The sequence below is a fragment of the Xiphophorus couchianus genome, chromosome 2 (assembly GCF_001444195.1).
Source record: "Xiphophorus couchianus chromosome 2, X_couchianus-1.0, whole genome shotgun sequence".
In the NCBI taxonomy this organism is placed as follows: Eukaryota; Metazoa; Chordata; class Actinopteri; order Cyprinodontiformes; family Poeciliidae; genus Xiphophorus; species Xiphophorus couchianus.
In genome coordinates this window covers 26,513,677-26,530,997 of record NC_040229.1, presented here as the reverse complement: position 1 = coordinate 26,530,997, position 17,321 = coordinate 26,513,677, and the positions used below count along the sequence as shown (strand labels likewise).

The 17,321-nt window shown below is 41.8% G+C and overlaps 1 protein-coding gene and 2 non-coding genes across 5 annotated transcripts in view; 1 reads left to right on the top strand and 2 right to left on the bottom strand.

The window, feature by feature from the left end:
• Nucleotides 1-102: 102 nt before the first annotated feature.
• On the bottom strand, nt 103-243 carry LOC114137727 (U4 spliceosomal RNA). The gene has a single exon (XR_003594079.1). It is a non-coding gene; the product is annotated as a U4 spliceosomal RNA (small nuclear RNA).
• Nucleotides 244-805: 562 nt separating this feature from the next.
• On the bottom strand, nt 806-946 carry LOC114137720 (U4 spliceosomal RNA). Its single transcript, XR_003594076.1, has one exon. It is a non-coding gene; the product is annotated as a U4 spliceosomal RNA (small nuclear RNA).
• Nucleotides 947-10,032: 9,086 nt separating this feature from the next.
• Nucleotides 10,033-17,321, top strand: part of plxnb2b (plexin b2b) — a 155,262-nt gene continuing 147,973 nt past the window's right edge. Inside the window, exons 1-2 of one of the 3 annotated variants that reach the window (XM_028003515.1) lie at nt 10,034-11,666; nt 15,212-15,271. The gene's annotated coding sequence lies outside the window, so the exon portion shown is untranslated. Of the gene's footprint in view, nt 11,667-15,211; nt 15,272-17,321 lie in introns of all 3 variants that reach the window. The other 2 variants (XM_028003519.1, XM_028003506.1) reach the window with 2 other exon arrangements.

Genomic DNA, 17,321 nt, shown 5'->3' with positions numbered 1-17,321 from the left:
GATTGCTTGTAGATTACAGACCAATGCCTACATTTCCCAAGCTTTAAAGACATTACTGACATGAATAAAATCATTTTATCATTGCTTTAACATCAAAATCAGTCTCCGTAGAGACCGTCAAAAATTGCCATTGCCGACTATATTTCAAGTCGTCAAGGCGGGGTATTGGGTAAAGTTTTCAACTAGCAATAATCGCGCCTCGGATAAACCTCATAGGCTACGATACTGCCACTGCGCAAAGCTGACATCATCAATGTCCGCAGAGACTCTTTAGTCTGGGCTCTATCTCTTTCGTTCACGGTTTAACCAAGGGCTTGGTTTCAATAAATGCAAGTAGATCACATTATTATAATTATCTGTTAGTAATCATATTCTTCTATTTCTCAAACAAATGGCAAAAATTAAATCTCTACAGATATTAAGAACAGAGGTTAAATTGAGTCTGTTGTAAAACAGGAAGTGGTCGAAAGCGGCCGATCGCTTCGTTAACGCAGTTGGTGTTAAGACACGTTGTAAAAAGCGTGGCGCAGTGTCGGATCTAAGAATAGGATAAACGTGGGAAAAAAAATATTTCAGTTAATTCAAAGCCAGTGTAGAAAAGTTACCGAAAAGAAGGTCCAAACAGCAGTGACGTCACATCCGGTGTTACAACATTTAAGGCTCGACAGACTCGGAACCAATCAGAGAGAGTTCCCACAACTGCTGTGTGGAAAGGATTTAGTGTTGGTCGAAATGATCGGGTGCTCTAGATTCCTGTGACTGTGGCTTTTATGTTATAAGTTTCATTACTTCACAATAAAATCAGTCTCCGTAGAGACCGTCAAAAATTGCCATTGCCGACTATATTTCAAGTCGTCAAGGCGGGGTATTGGGTAAAGTTTTCAACTAGCAATAATCGCGCCTCGGATAAACCTCATAGGCTACGATACTGCCACTGCGCAAAGCTGACGTACGGACGTAAGCGGAGGGGTAGTCTAGTCGCTACATACCATTTTAACTCACGGTTTCGTGACCAGTTCAAAGTACTCTTGTATTTGCCTCCTTGCTCCAAAACATGGACCATTTTAGGGTTCCAGCGGATAAAAATTAACAGCATTTCTTTGTTTTACGAATAAACGTATTTTAAAACTGTGGATTGTGGCGCGGTGCATTCTGGGTCCAAAAGTATATAACTTACGTGTTTAACTGATTCGACATTTTTTCGTCTCACCATCAAAACACCAATTGACTCGCACTTAGCTTAACAAGAGAGCTAAGCGTTGTGTTTATAATTCAAAAGCTTTGAAATTGTCCCCGCATACAAATTCTCACATATCAATGTTCTCAAAAAGACAATGTTATGGCATGACCACCAGATGGCAGCGTAGACAAGAGCAGAGCTGACCAGGCTCACTTAAAAACGGCTTCCAAAATGCAGTGTTGCTGCATTGACACCAGATGGCAGACTGGAATGAGAATAAAGCTGGCCTAGCTCCTCAATAAGCTCGAAAATATCATAAAACAGCTATAAATAAAAATAAATAAATAAAATTTTAAAATGACGTAATGTCATTCCGCTAAACTTCCCTCAGAGAAACGCCCGTCTCGCCTTTTTTCAAGATGTTTAACTGTCTCTGAATCTATTACATGTGAATTCTGAATGGAAAACCAAATTATGTTTTTCTTTAATCCAACAACATTATAGATACGTCCACTTACGGTCTTCATATGATTTTTAATCGCACTTTTACAGGCCCTTCAGTGATGCAGACCTGTTGACCTCTCCCTAGACGAACCAGAGATAAATTATTACATATTTTCCCGTGCATTTTTAATTGTACTTTTGTGTTATTTTTGCTCATTTGTCTGTGTGTTTACCTAACATGTAACTTAGTATAACCTGTACACATTTGTTTCCATAGTGTTAAATCTAGAAGCAGAGAAACAAATATTTACAATTGTAAGAAAAGCATTTAAATTTACAAGACAAAGTGCTTAATACATAAATTGGCAATAATTGCACACTCATGTTCAAAGAAATATGTCCCCTGTGCACTAATATTTAGATGAATGTTTCTCAGCAAATTGCACTTTCACCACACGCTTTTTTTTTGTTGATTGCACACAACCTTCTGCATACCAAAGACTGAGGCAAGATAAAGATCAAGCAGCTTTTCCAAATTGCTGTGAAAAGGATTCAAGAACTTTCAACTGTCAAGCACGGTAGCGACACCATCATGGTGACGGTCTGATTAGCTACCGCTGGCCCTGCTGCACTGCACAACCCGGGTTGGAACTGGACAGACTTGCATTTCCTGTGAAAATGCAGTGCGGATGCGGTAAGGCTGAATGTTTTTGGTGAAAACCGATCGCAGAATAAATCAAAGTCAATTGCATGAAATTTGCAGAAATGTATAAAGAAATAGGCAAAATGCATACAGAAAAAACTGTTGAAGACAATTGAAATGCGAATGATAAGCATCCACATGCTGGCTGCGGCTGCAGGAGTCATTCTGCACATGTACTGAAATCCGGTCTTAAGCTCTTGGTAACGGACTGAGCTTTTTACACGCAGCGTGTTCGACATAAGCAGTAATTTCACTCTGTGGATATTAGAAACCTATTCACTTGTTGTGAAGCTTCAGTGGTATAATGTAGGTGCTTTTGGGTGCTCGGCAGATAAGCGTTGCTGTGCCAGGTGTTAAAGCTGCCTGAGCTGACACATTAGACAGGGATTTGCCCGTGCCAGAATGTCAGGCCAATGAGGCTCAAAGAGGTAGGCTTGGATCACTGTCAGGGACAGGTAAGTACGCAGATAAAGGGATTACACTATGTTTGCGCCGAGTAATCTCAAATGAATCCCGCCAGCTTCTGTTTCATCCTCAATCTGGAACGCACAAATTTCTCTTTTCTCAACCCAAGAAGCGCGCCGCATCAGCAAAGTTTAATTCATGAAAACCAGCCTTTTATTCGCTCTTAAAGTGCATTTGAGGGCATTTTTGGGTTATGGTCATTTAATAACCTTGACTGTAATAATCTCCTATTTTCCTAGAGCCATAATTGCTTTTCAGCCGCATTCAATTTCTTTTTTATCAGCAGCTCTGCCCACTCTGTGCAGGTTTCGTAATAATCTGGGCCTTTCCATTTGGTGGTGCCGTTCTATAAAGCTTAAAGTGGACCTGTTGAACAATTAGGACTTTTTAGGAGTGGTTTAAGTTCCTCCAGCCTGCGGCTTTTCCTGATGCCATGCGTGGGGGATGAAAATAGAGCTGAACAGATGGCTGTTTCCGCCGTTCAGCACAGACTGGTGGCTACCATGCCATCCAAAAGAGGCTCAGTGGAGAGCCTGAAGATTTTAACATGCTGAAAGCTGTTCCCCCCCCTGAACTATCAAACACAAAGAAAGCTAATGTGTCACACTGTAGTGGCCATTGTTGGCCAAACCAAACATCCAATGTGAATGTTCCATGAGGCCCCTATAAGGCACTGGGGTCAAGTTTTCCATACGCAGGCAAAAGAAGGTTCACTGTCCAAACTTGTTTTGTTGTTCTGGATGATTTATTTTGTTTCAGCAAAACAATTACAGAGTTCAAACCTTTTCTTGTTTTCATGCTACCTCTCTTGCTCTGGTAAAAACCACAGGCCCCAAACCCAAATGCCTGCTGGTCCTTTACCAGGCCCCTAGATTGATCCACCTCACTTCCTGTCTTTAGAAAACGAATAAATAAGAACAAATAATCAAACAAAAGATAAATAGAATCAACAATCACCAACCTGCAAATAATACAAAAATTAGAAATGTAAGAATAAACTAACAAAATTCAAATGAATAAAGAATAAATAGCTCCAACAACACACACTTTTGTCATTGTCTAGTCCATGTTTAAAAGCTTCGTAAGTAGGGTCTGTTTTGGGCACGGGGGTTGAGGGTAACAAGAAAGACATCTGCTAAATCCAGTGATCTGGCCATCCTGGGCTACACAGCGCAGCTTTCTCCTGTAATCACACACTGACAGACCTCGCCATGGAAGCGGTATCTCCGTCTTATCTCGGATCGCCTGGACGAAATAGATGCTTGCTAAGAGTGTGTGAGTGAAAGCAGGCGCGTTTGGGCTTTTAGCCGGACGCGAAGAGGGTCATTTTATAATCTGGTCTGCTTCGGGTCAAGGCCGCGTTAAAGACGGTTAGCTATGTTAAAAGTCTCTTTGTCTCTCTAGACTGGGGCCACCTGGAGACGATTGAGCTGTGATTAGATTGTTTTAAGAGCAGGAGGAGGAAAACAATGACGTTTTTGTGTTTTTTTTTTTTTTTTTGGCTTGGGTGAAAATGACAGCCGAGCGAGTGTGAGCGAACATCTGATATGAGAGGGACCAACGTGGCTCGCTGCGCCTTCGTGGTTTCTGCCTAAAACCCTGGGGTCAAAAAGACACACTTTGTGTGTGTGTGTGTGTGTGTGTGTGTGTGTGTTTTACTGATCCGCGAAATTTACCGCCCGGCTTATACCAGCCCCATATTTATTGCGGTACATCTCCAGACGTCATTCTACTCGTTCAAATGTCACTCTGTCTGTCCAACGCGTGCAGACTGTTCACAACAACCCACACACTGCTGCCACCCTGCTATTCCCAGCTGTAGTTTTTGTTTTTTTTCCCAGACTGAGTCAAGAGTGACACCATAAGCCTGTCTGTCCGTTTTATGCCAAACCTGATGTCTCCTTGCCGCACGTGGCCTTTGCCAAGTACGTAAGCCTTTCACGCATTCCACAGCTAGATTAAAGTCCCTCTCTCCATTTCCACGCATCTCAAATAGCTTCTAAGTCGTCCAGCTGGAGGTGCTCTCCGCTCGGTTAGAAAGCAGGTCATGTAAGGGTGTTGCCTCCGCCTCGAATAACACCCCCTCACTCCCTCGTCAGTCTGTCTCCGCGCCTTCATCAGCACCCACCCCACAACTAGTCCCCGTGTCTGTGAACTGCTCCATCTGTTGACCTCGCGTTTTCACGATCTGCCTCCATCGCATATCTGGCCGCTTCCAGCTCGATACGACCAAATTAGCCGAACCGATAATGCACTCGCGCAGAAGTTGCGTCACTCTCTCGAGCCGTTTCGCATTTTGTCACTTTGCAGCCACAAACCCAAGAGCATCCAGTTGGGATTTTATGTGATGAGGGCGCACATAGTAGCAGAGGACAAGGACACACACTTTTAAACCTTGTTTTCCAAATAAAAGTCTGAAATGTGTGTTTATGTTCACCCCCATTTTGTCAACAATTTGTATGGATATCCTTTGCTTGTCTTTCAGTGTATGCCAAGTGACTTTCGACACCTAGATATGGACATTTTTGTGTGTTACTTGCAAAATAGTTCGAGCTGAGCCGGACTGGACAGAGATTTTACGTGAACATCAATTTTAAATCCTCCCAATCCAGATTCACAGCTGGATTTATGTCTGGGCTTTGATTCGTCTGTTTCTGTCTGGGTCATCAATTTCCACATCCTTGCTGCCTCCTAAATGCATTTTTTCCCCACACTTTAAGCAGGATTTCTTATAGCCAGCTTTTTGTTTTTGGTCTCTCAACCAGAAAGATTGTATTTGTAGAGATTTGAGTAGCTGACTAAAATTTAGGAAGTTAAAAGTTTCTCCCACTTGAGTTTATGATCACTCTTGGCTGCTTCCCTGGTTCTTCTACAGACATATTTGTGTAAAAGACTAAGCTTTGTTAACATGTAAGCTATTTGACACACTTTGATCGTCATGTAATCCATTTTATGGTACTGCATAAGTTCCCAAAGAATGCAAAAAAAAAAAGTAAAAAATATGTACATTTAAGTGCAACAACATTTGTAGTTTGTCTTGTACAGTTTATGGGAAGTTCTACCACAAATTATTTGATTTTATTGACACGTGTTTGCAAATTGTTATGAATCTGTACTTGTTTGTGTCCAAGAGCTACGTTTGATGTCAAATATAGAAACACTGTTCTATAAGGATATAGTATTTTATCTTTTTACATGCAGAGTGAATAAACAAAACAAAGGATCATAAAAGGATGACTTTATTTACCTGCGTTTTCTTTTTTAAAGAATGCAATACTGGGTTTGACCAACAGAGGGCAGTCTGTCCTTATGGCAAACATTGTGAACTATGAGCCTTGAATGTGTTATGACCACTACATCATCACGGACACCTGGAAGACTGCATCGTAAATGAGGTCATATAATGTGATGATAGTCAAATATTTTAGTGCGTGGACCAGCTGAGGGACACTGTGTGAATAATGGCCGTGTTTGACACCTGCATAATAACGGATCATCGTGATTCGAGCAACATAAAGGGACGCTGCAGGTAGGTGTAGGCGCATTGATCAAAGTGTCATCGGGATATCTAATAGAACAAAGTAAAACTCTGTTCCACTCCAGTGAATTTAAAGAGCCTCCACTTGGCCTTTCTTTGCTACCCAGACTCCCCTGGGCTAACATGCTCAGAGATCCAGCAGCCTCATTACTCTTTAGACAAACAGATTTGGACATATTGAACTCAGACCCAAAACAACTCGGCTGTGTGCCGCCACTTTCCACTCTCCAGGCTCTATGTGTGATAGGAGGGTGTTTGTCTCTCTCGCTCTGTCTCTGGCTGTCTGTTTGCCTGACACTTGTCTGGCTTGGCCTACTTTCGTCTTGATCTCATCAGTCAGTGTGAAGACCTGCGAAGGCCATCTTCCCCATCTTGCTCTGTGAATCCCCGCCAGCTCAGTGCCTGTGTCAGCAGTTAGGGACTGACTCAAAAACCCACGCAGTTGCTAGTGTTTGCTCCAGGGCCCACTAGGCAAAGGCAGCACTTCTCCTTCAATTTAGCAGACAGGCTCGTTTGCATGCTCATAAATCACTCAGAAAATCTGACACTGAGCCACGCACTAAGACTTGCCACAGTTGGAAAACTCAAAGAACCATTTTTTTCCTTTACATTATGAGAAAAGTACTCCAATCAAGGAAAATCATTCAGATAATCGTACAGAGCGGGTACCCTTCATGTCAGTTATTCTCAAGCCTTTTCTGCAAGTACTACCTCGCTAAATGCAAAGGTTTCATGATTACACTAAGATTCAGGCAGGCATGTTAAACTGGAAACACGGCATGACTTGTCATTTTTCCCATTTCTTGTGTCGCTGGGCATGGATTTAATTTCTACTTAGAACTTACACTTATTTTTGTCTTTCTAGGTAAAACACTGGACAGGAAGTCCTGTTAAGTAAAAATTCCAGGTGTTTTGGTTTCTCATCAATCCCAAAATCAAGCTGCAATATGGCCGCTGCACACGTAAGCCACAGCAGTGGTAAACTGTCAGGAGCTTGGCTGCTAAAGTCCTTTTCAACACACAGCCTATGTTAGTGTTTGAACACATACATTAAAAAGAAATAACAGTTTTTAGCTATTACTGGTGATAGAAGTTAGCTTGTCACTGAGCCCGGTAATTAGCACGTCCCCTCCGTCCTCAAGCTTTTTATTACCCATTTACACGCCAATAAATCACTCAAAAATCTGGCACTAAGTCCTGCACTAAGACACATCACAGTTTGAAAACTCACGGTGCCAGTTTTTACTATTATGAAAAAAAAAAGTACTTTAATTGGGGAAAATCATTCATATGATCCTACAGAGTCACTGTGCTTTAATCCTGTTGTTTTCAAATCCTTTGTAACATGTTCCACCACAGTGATATACCACAGTTTATGGTGGTGATATAGCAAATGGCTGAAATATCTGCCACTGTACTTTATCATAGCACAACTTAAAAATGTTCAATTATTTTTTGAAAGGCTTATCTGTATTATATTTTTGCTCAGAAATGACAGCTGTCAAGTTCGAAGTTGAAACATTAAATAGGATTTTCTCCAAATTCGGCTGTCGAAGTTAAATGGACGCCACAGATAAAATCCAATATGGCCACTGTGGGTTTAAATATAGCACTAGCTGCAGTTCTTAGCTGTTATTTAATTTTTTTTAATGGTTTGGATAAAAAAGATTTTTCTACAAATAGTACAATACAAGCATTGTAATGAAAATGTTGCTTTAGTACATAAAATGTGTAAGAAATTCACTTTTATTACCTATCATTGCTAATAGCACTTAACTCGTCAGTAATCCAAGATACTGACATCTCACGTTGGTTTTCTATTTGCAAGTGGAATATAGTTAAATTCAAGTTTGGCTTCATTCATAAATCCATGTTTGAACACATGAGGTAAAGTGATGAGCCACCAGCTCTGCTTCCTTGTTTATTGTTGTCAACATTTTACTGGCGCTTGTGTTTTTTTCTAGTTCCTGTTTAATATAAACAACGGTGTGTTTCAACAACTAATCATTTTGGTTGTTTTTTAGTTCTGATTTTCCATTAGAAGTGGTTAGTATCAGAATTTACTCTAAGGTTACCTAGTCCTACCAGTGGTGCTTGTACTAAGGAACCTCGTTTTTTTTTTTTTAGCAGTAGCGACAATCAAAATGTGGTCATCAGCACACAATTTATAATCCTACTTTTTGTTCTTTGCAGCTTGAGTTTGCCACAAATCTCTGAAAAATCAGACTAAAAATGACGTGAACATATGGCTCATTCAAAGCCCGTTGAGTGTTCACAGCTTATAAAAACTGAAGAGCTCCAAAATTATAGCTACTCCTTCTGATTAACGATTCAGCAGTCGAGGTACAGAGCACACACAAATAATTTGCGTTATTCAGACTGCTAAACCTTCTCTTGTGAGGACACAGGCACATGGGGCTATGTGAAATGTAAATGAATGAAGAGGGTTGGTTTGGAAAAGTATTTTTAAACCAAACAGTTTCCCCCAGAACGGCATCAATCAGCACTGATTTATTTGGAATAAGAGCGGCGTGTGTGTATGCTTCCTCGTTTGCGTACCAAGAAAAGTGCAATTAACATCATTACATCCAGTCACCTAAAACACAGCATATGTGTATAGTTTATAGTGACAGCTAATTTCCCATTACTGTCAGTTTGCTTTAAAGCGAGCTGACGCCAAGGCTTCTGTTGCTGCCACAACAACAAAATGGAAACTTGCTGGATGATTCAGACAAGATCACCATGTGACAACCGTTATGTCTTCCCTTGCAAAGCTGAAAGACCTCGCTGTCAGCAGCCTCCACTGGCAACTGGTTTATATCCATCCAAAGCAATGCACGCTAGAAAGCTGTCCAGAGTGATTCCTGTTGATTATCCCAGAGTACCGTGAGATTGTTACTGGGTAGACACAGACAGTCTCTGGAGTGTGTTTTTCTATGCTAGTTATTAGAGGCTGTAAGCACGTGTGCAGCAAAATACCCGAGGTCATGACCTCAATCTTGCGAGTGGAGAAAGTAGCTCAAGGACCTGACATGGGACTTTTTATCTGTTACTCCGCAATCCAATAATAATCTTGACCAATCTATTGTATTCTAATGGGAACAAAAATGCATAATGGCCATCAGGCTGTCAATAAAATCTTGGCTTATTCAAAAAGCTTCGTCTGCAGGCAAAATATGAGGAATGGAAATAAATACAAGTCAAAGGAACAGTATTTCATAAGTACAATGCATTAACCTTTTTGTTTTTGCATCCAACATTTTGACATGAGAATAAAAAACATATGTAGGATAATTACAGTTATGAGAGCTCAATTCCAATCAGCCTCTGTAGATTTACGTTGCAAAGCCTTGTGTTTATGCACACTGCTAATTGTAAAATTTACTGCTATGCTTAAATCTGTGTGGTCTGTATATATTTAGCAACATCAACATAACTTTCAAGTTTCCCTGTACTTGATAAGACTTCATTGGAGACACTCTGAACGAGGGACAAAGTCGTGTAATGAAAGGGTTTGTAATAAGCAAAGCGCTGATTTATCTACTCAAATGAAATTAAACTACCTGCAGGGCAGCACTTGTAAACCTTTTATTTTCTCAAACATTAGGTTGTTCAGCTCAGAATACAAAATACACACAAAAACTCACCCCTATTCGCATACATATAGTGCATAAATAAAACAATTTCTAATATAGTGCATAAATAAAAAATTTTCTAATGCAGCGCGTACATAACACCGAGTTTTTTGTGTAGACTTTTAGTCTTGTGAAATGTTTTGAGATGAAGTTAACCTGAACTCAAGTTAATGTTTACACTGACTTCTCAGCAAACTTACGAATATAAAGCCTGCTGCTTGATGTAGCATTCACACTCCCACTGTGACGTAAAGACCGTTTATCCAGCTGGAGCCAATCACTCTTGAGCTGAACATAGATATGAAATAGATGCACAATCATAGTGTACTGAAAAAAAAAAGACACGTAACCAAGCGCGTTTGAAGTTGCTTAGATCACAATGAAAAAATATGTAGGATTATTTGAGGAGATACAAAAAAAAAGATGACAAGAAAAGACTCCAGATGTACCCAAATTTGCCACTCTGACTCTAAATAACCTAAAATAATCTTTTCCGAACAGACAAGACTTCTGAACGTGTATAAGGGAGCTTCTGGTCAGGAAAGAACCAAAAGGACAACACCCAGTATAACATAGATTGTAAATTTAGCTTGCTCATCCACTGTACACACAGTAAAGGGTTAAAGTTCACTTTCTATCGGATTCAAACAAGGTTTGTCCAAAACATATAGATTAACGCGATCTCTCAAACAGTTTTAATTTGTCACACCAGATATTTATTTGTCTTGAAGATCGTTCGCATTTTTTATTCGTTTTTTTCCCCCTAACTTCATAAAGCTTTCACACTGGATTGAGAAAAAAAAATTATACAACAGCGTACCGGACACTGGCACCGCCAGCCGAATTAAGCAAAAGCTATTACTTTTCATAACGAATATTAGGCTGTATTGCTTGAAGTGACCTGGAAACGCCCCCGCAGAAAGCTGAATCCGGTGCAACACTTTGGGAGCCACAGCGCGGGGCTTGCCTGCCTCCGTACCGCTGCCTTTCCCTACCCGCGGAAGTATTTCCTATGTGCGTGCGTGTCGGCAAGCAGGAGACACAACTTGTAGCCTTCTCCTCGTTTCCTCCGCACACAGCGGCTTCGCCTTCAGCGTGCATTGGAGTAAGGGAGAGGGGGGATACTTCTTTCCCGTTGTCGCTGTCGTCTGTTCTCCCCCTGCGCGCTCGTCTCTCCAAGCCTCCCAACCAGCCTGTCCGCTTGGCTTCCTCCTCATCCTCCCTCCGCTTTGTACGCAGACCTCCGGGGCTCGCGATGAGGGTCAGGACGAGCGCGTGAGAGTCACATCCCACAGGTGTGTTGCCGCCACTGCGAACGGTGCCTCCAGGCTCTGGTCAGAGGCACGCGCGCGCGCATACCTGGAAATTACCATGTGACTCTGCACCTGGGCGTGGAGAAAGTCCTCTTATTCCAACCGGAGACTCTTTTGTTGAGGAGTTGACCGCGCCGTCTCCAAACAGCAGCGACTGTTCGGTCAAACAGCGTGACCCGGGTTTTGGCTGCTCCATTTTTCCTCCCTTCCAGCGGAATAGTGCCTTTTTTCCCCCCCAGACCCACTCACAGGACGCGAGGCAAGATGTAAAACTTCCTTACGGACATTTCTCTAAATAAAAGTCCCCAGATTTCGTTAGAGGGATTCTTCGCTTGGCTCTCTGGACTGTTTGGCGTTTGTGGAACTACTCCGCTCGTTCACCTTCAAGGTGAGTTGTGAGAAAAGCTCGTCAGTGCTGTTGTTTTCATCCCCTTTTGACTTTGTATGAATTTCTGTCTCTGTTAAGTGAGAGCCTGAACACACATTTAATGCCAGTTAGCGTTAGGAGACAGGGAAACCCAGGAATGTCGGTGCACTTCAACTTCTACTCCGTTTTATTGCTGCCTCAGAAGTGGCTTCGGATCAGTTCGCCCCTTTGCTGTTTCGTACCAGTGTACAAACCATGTTCTTGATCATTGCGTATTAATTACTTCTTATTATTGGTAGTGTTGTTTAATTTTTTTGTGTGGAAATAATTATTTACAAGTACTCAACTGTCTCCTAAAGTGAAATTAAGTGCATGTTAGTTTCTGAAGATGTTAACCATCTCAACATAATTTAAAAAATAAACAATCCTACCGTTCTCGAGGACCATTATTACTGGCTATAATAACATTAATGCATTCCTACAACTATATTGCATCCATTGTCATCTTCGCTGTCAGTCCCCAGAGTCTACCCCAAATGCTCTCTTGCAATTGACAGCTTTGGTCAGTGTTGCAAAAGTTTTAAAAGTAAGTTTGCTTATTGAGTCTTGTGGATTCTTTGCCAGCTCTTGTCAGTTGTAAGGTCAGCCAAAAATGACTGTTTTGATGAAGACGGGCAGCTGTGGGTAAGGGTTTACAAATCAAAAAGATGCAGATACATTCAGAGGATAAATTCCAGCCCTCAGATCAGAAACTTCTTGACAAAAAGGTGGAAGTCGCCAATAGCTCTCTGAGGACACATGCTGCATAAGGGTCTGCAGACAGGACTATATTGTGTAATGTACCCAGGGTTAAATAAGTTTAGTGAATGTTGTTCGGATGAATTTGCAGACAAAATAGAATATAGAAAGCCAATAAAACATTTTCAAAACTGTTTTCCAGTCTACTGCTTACATCAGGGAGGTCTTTGATCAGGTCACTGGTTGTGCTTCTAGCTCCGTCTTAGACCTTATGAAATACGAGATTACGACCCCTGAGCAAACTAAAATGACCCCCTGCTGATGTATAGTGTCCATCATCGTCAAACAACTACAGTTCTGTCCTATTGATTATAAACAGATTGTAGAGATTTACGAGCAATCACCAGTTGCCAAAGAGTGTATAAAACAGTCCTCGGGTCTTACAAATTTGATATACCCACATACTGTTGAAAACTGAGGTATGAAAAGAAAAAAACTGTAAGTGTGAAACATCTAAATGGGCAATATTGACTATCATCCCGTCAAGGCTCAAGTCCTACAGGCAGTAGTCTGTTTGATGAAGGCAAAAAACCTTGTGAAAACAAGCATGCCTTGTTCCCAACCAGAACTCCATCCTTACCATGAAACGCACCAGTAACGCTGTGCGGCATACCTAAATGTTTTTTAAAAAAAAGTCCTTTTGTGCACGAGTAATGAGCTGTGTCATTGTAGTTCTTCACAGTTGCACTCATGACTGTCTGAGTGAAAACTTGTTCGACTGTTCTCAGACTCAACAGCTGATTGATGGTACAAGGAGAGGGAATAAAGGTCCCAGAAGACATGTGCTTCCTTAAAACCATTCATTTGACGTCAGATGCACTACAGCCACAGCATCTGCCCAGTCACCTCACAAGGGGCCATCTGTCCCTGTGCGATCTGCAATTTTGGTGAGAAATGGGCACGTGAGCTGCGTTCCTCACCTCTGGACAGGCGAGCCGTACATCAGCATCCGAGAGCACAGACATAGTAGAGAGCCATGCCTCATGTTTGCTTTTTCTCCTTACTCTGTATCCGCTCTGTCTTGTCTCTTTTGTGGAGTACAAGGGGACAGAGGCACTATTGATGTCCCTGTTGAATCTCAAATGCTGTTCTTCCCAGTCTGTATCTCTCAGTCCCTGGCGCAGCCCGCAGAAAACCACTGTACTGCCTTGTTGCCCTGTTTAAATCATCTTTTTTTATGATCATCTACACCCCTCTTCCTCTAGACATGCCTACTGTACGTGGGATGATCTACCTCCTGGAGGTTATTCCAATTAAATAACTTCATGCAAACAGTCTCATAGTGGGAATGGATTAACGCAGGAAGGGGTTGCGTGGAAGCCGGAAAGGTGGCTGCTGGTGTCTGGAAGGGGGTTCGAGCAGGGGGTCAGCCTCCAGTTTCTTCCCCGCACCGGGAGAGATGCCATCTGGTCACACAGAGATGAACGCAAGCAGTTTTAAAAAGTAACCCCCTCTGCCTCCTCCCCGCCTCTGTTTAGTGTGTCTTTCTCTTTCTCCGTGCCCCACAATGCTTCATTCAGTGTTTATCTCTTCTGCTCTGAATAAATAGAGACACCTTATCTGTGCAGAGGAGAGTGTGATAAATGTTTTCTCCTGCTTCCCCACAAGGGTGAAGAAGACGGGCGTACCACACTGCTTCATCATAGATGCTCTTTTCAGGACAGGGGAATGGGAGACGTTTCTCATTCAGGTCATGCAAGGGGTTTCAGGAGTCTGCAAAACAATTCCCAATGCACAGACTCATACCCTTTTAATGCAAGGGAAACGGGAAAACAAATCGAGCATTTCTGAGTTTTCTTCGCCTTCAACCTCTCTCCCTTTGGGTAAAAGGCTGCTGGATCTGGAATGAAACTTTCAGGTGAACTGTAGCATGGAGTAGCTTACAAAAGTTCTCATGCCAGGTCTACATTTTCAGATTTGCTTTTATATTTTAGTGGGATGTGATGTTAAAGATCAAAGGAAAATGTTGCTTTATTTTGAAGCAACATTGTGCCTTTGGCCCATTTTTCCTTGCAAAGCATCTCATGGTCAGTCAAATAAGGTCTGCAAATTGCAATTGTATTGCCACTCTTTAAAAAAGCCCAGATTTGTGGAGAGCAGAACTAATAGTTGTCATATCAACAGATTGTCCTGCTTTAGCATTGGATCTCTGCAGCTCCTCCAGAGTTACCAAGGGCCTCCTTGTTTGGCCTATCAGTATGCTAGAGAGAGAGAGAGAGAGGTCAGGTCTAGGAAGGTTTGCATTTTTGCCACACTCCTCTCTTATTTCAGATGATACTGTTTGCGAACCAAAATTCTGTTACAAAACTCTTCGGATTCACAGAGCAGCTGTATTTATACTGATTATGTGAGACACTGGACTAGATTCTTAAACTGGACTGTACTTATGACATAGGTGATTTAAAAAAAAAAAAAAATTATGTTCAATTTTGTTTAGGGTGTCTGAGTAAAGAGGGCTCAGTGCAAATCACATCAGACTGTTCAAGTTTTATTGTGAATAATTTGGAAGCCATGTATAATATTCCTTGCACTTGATTATTAAACGCTACTCTGTGTTGAAGATTGTGGTTGTAATATGTAAAATGTTCCACGGGGTATAAGGGCTTTTTTCCCAAGGCACTGTAACTGCCTTTGGACTATTTATGAACGGATGTATTTTATTTTATTTCTTTACTATACATCAAATGTTGCTTAGATGGTGTCTTTTCTTGCCAGTTTTGGAGTGGGCTAAAGTTTTAAATTCTTTGGTCTCAGTTTTTTTCCCACAGAGTGTAAACTGTCTCCTGAATGCATGTGACCTATTCTGGGACTTGGTAGCATTTTTTGAGGTCAGATGAATTCATACTCATCCACTGTCTCTTTTGTTTCCTTTGCCACGGATTACAGACTCCTGTCATTTTCATTTGGGAAATAAAGCCTTAATCCTCATAAACAACAAGCAATCCCTTCCCTCCTGTCCATTGCACACAGGCAGGAACAAAGCACCGGACAAGCAGAGACATGACAAGCGTTTCCATCATTGTTGAGGGCCACTGGTTCTTTTTCAACTGCTAAATAAGCCTCCCTTTATGGGCCTTTCTAGTCATTATAATCTAAATTATTACTGCATTCCTTTCCTTCTTAGATCTAATTCACGATATTGTTTGCTAATTCTCCCCTCTGTAGAGTAGACTTTCTACATTTACTGAGCATTAAACAGGTGTGGTGCAAACTAGATGTTCATGTGTGCCACTTTGTTCCTCTTACTTTTCTTATGTACACATTGCTTTCAGGGGAGTGTGGGCAGATCCTTGAAGGGTGTGTCAGCCTGACATTAGGCTGCTGAAAGATGGGGGGAATTAAGATTTTATTTAAATTGGAGATAGACCTGTCTTTTCATGTCTAAGGATTATCCAGTGGTGAAGGAGGCGCCACACTGAGGTGGATTTTTGATCTTATCTCCACTGGGTATTAATGCTGCCACCCTTGCCCTTGGAAATGAAGGCCTTGTCCTGAACCGGCCCTTTAGAGGGTGGTGTTTTTTTTTTTTACAGCTGCCTCTCTTTCTGATGTGATGTATGCACTTCACACAACTAAACACCCGCTACCCTTTCCACTCAGCACGTTTCCTGTCCTCTCATGCACTTGAGATCAGAATAAACAAAGCAGATGTACAACAGATCTAGGAGTTGTGATTGTGTTAATTCTCATCTCAAGTCCCCTAGCGCCAGGCTGTGAATTTAGCTTTGTGACAGAGGAGCCTGGCATTTTTCTTTGCACCGTCAAACATCAGCAGCAGATGAAGTTCACTTTAAGGTCCAGTAGCCTTTCCAGCTGAAGGGTCAAACGCAGCTCAATGTGTTTTACTTTTGCTGCTAAAAAGACCGTGCCACTTTAACAAATCAAGCTTTTTTTATCCCCATGTCCACCAGCAACCGCACCGCTCAGTCAACCCATCATAGTTGTGAACTCGCGGTGGTTTTTCTTGCTTCCCCTTCCCCCCACCTTTGAGCTATACTTACTCCCCCTTCCTGTACTGGAGCATGAGTAAGAGAAACATAATGAATCTTGAAAATACCTTTCTGAAAAGCCAAATGAATCACCTGGGGCAAGAGCTTCCTTAATTGCTTAGTTGAAGAGCCGTGGGTCAGGATGTTTTACAGGAGTTTTGTTAGGGGGGGGAAACAAACTTCTTTAAAACGAAAGACTGAACAGGAGCATTTGTTTGGTGTGTTTATGAAAAAATGATCTTAGAGATTTTCCAGTTAGGCTGTTTGTGGCTGATGCAGAGTTTTCCCTTTCTTGACGTCTGACCTGGCTCAATCACAAATCATTGAAAGGAAAATTGTCCGATTCGGATCTCTGGCCAGTTGTTTGGTGCATCAGTCATTGTCACTGACTGATGTGAGAAGGGCTCTTTGTAAACAGCAGTATGGACCGTCGCCAGCAGTGAAGACTGGAACCCAATGATGGAAACAGTAAACAAACATTTGCCTCAGTCCGCCTCCTCTGAGCCACTTTCCTTTGGCTGAAACAGACACTGGCTTTTGATGGTGCCTGTTTACTGGAGGCATGTCATCCAGCCCACCAACTCAGGCCATAAGCAACATTTCACACACAGTAAGCCACTTTGCCTGCTGCCACAGATAGGTTTAAATGAAAACTCCTCTGCAAATACAACCCTGTTCAGATCACCTCGTTTCCCCTATACGGAGACGTTTTCTTGTTTCGATTCCAGAAAAGACAAGAGCAGAAAGTTAATTTATCTGCTGCTTTTATAATTAAGCCTAGTGTGATTCACTATCAAAACACTACCTGCTTAAACACTTTAGAGGAAAGTCGGTTGCTTCATCTAGTCTAATGTGGCAGGCGATGTTTAGTCACTCTCTCTTTGCTTAG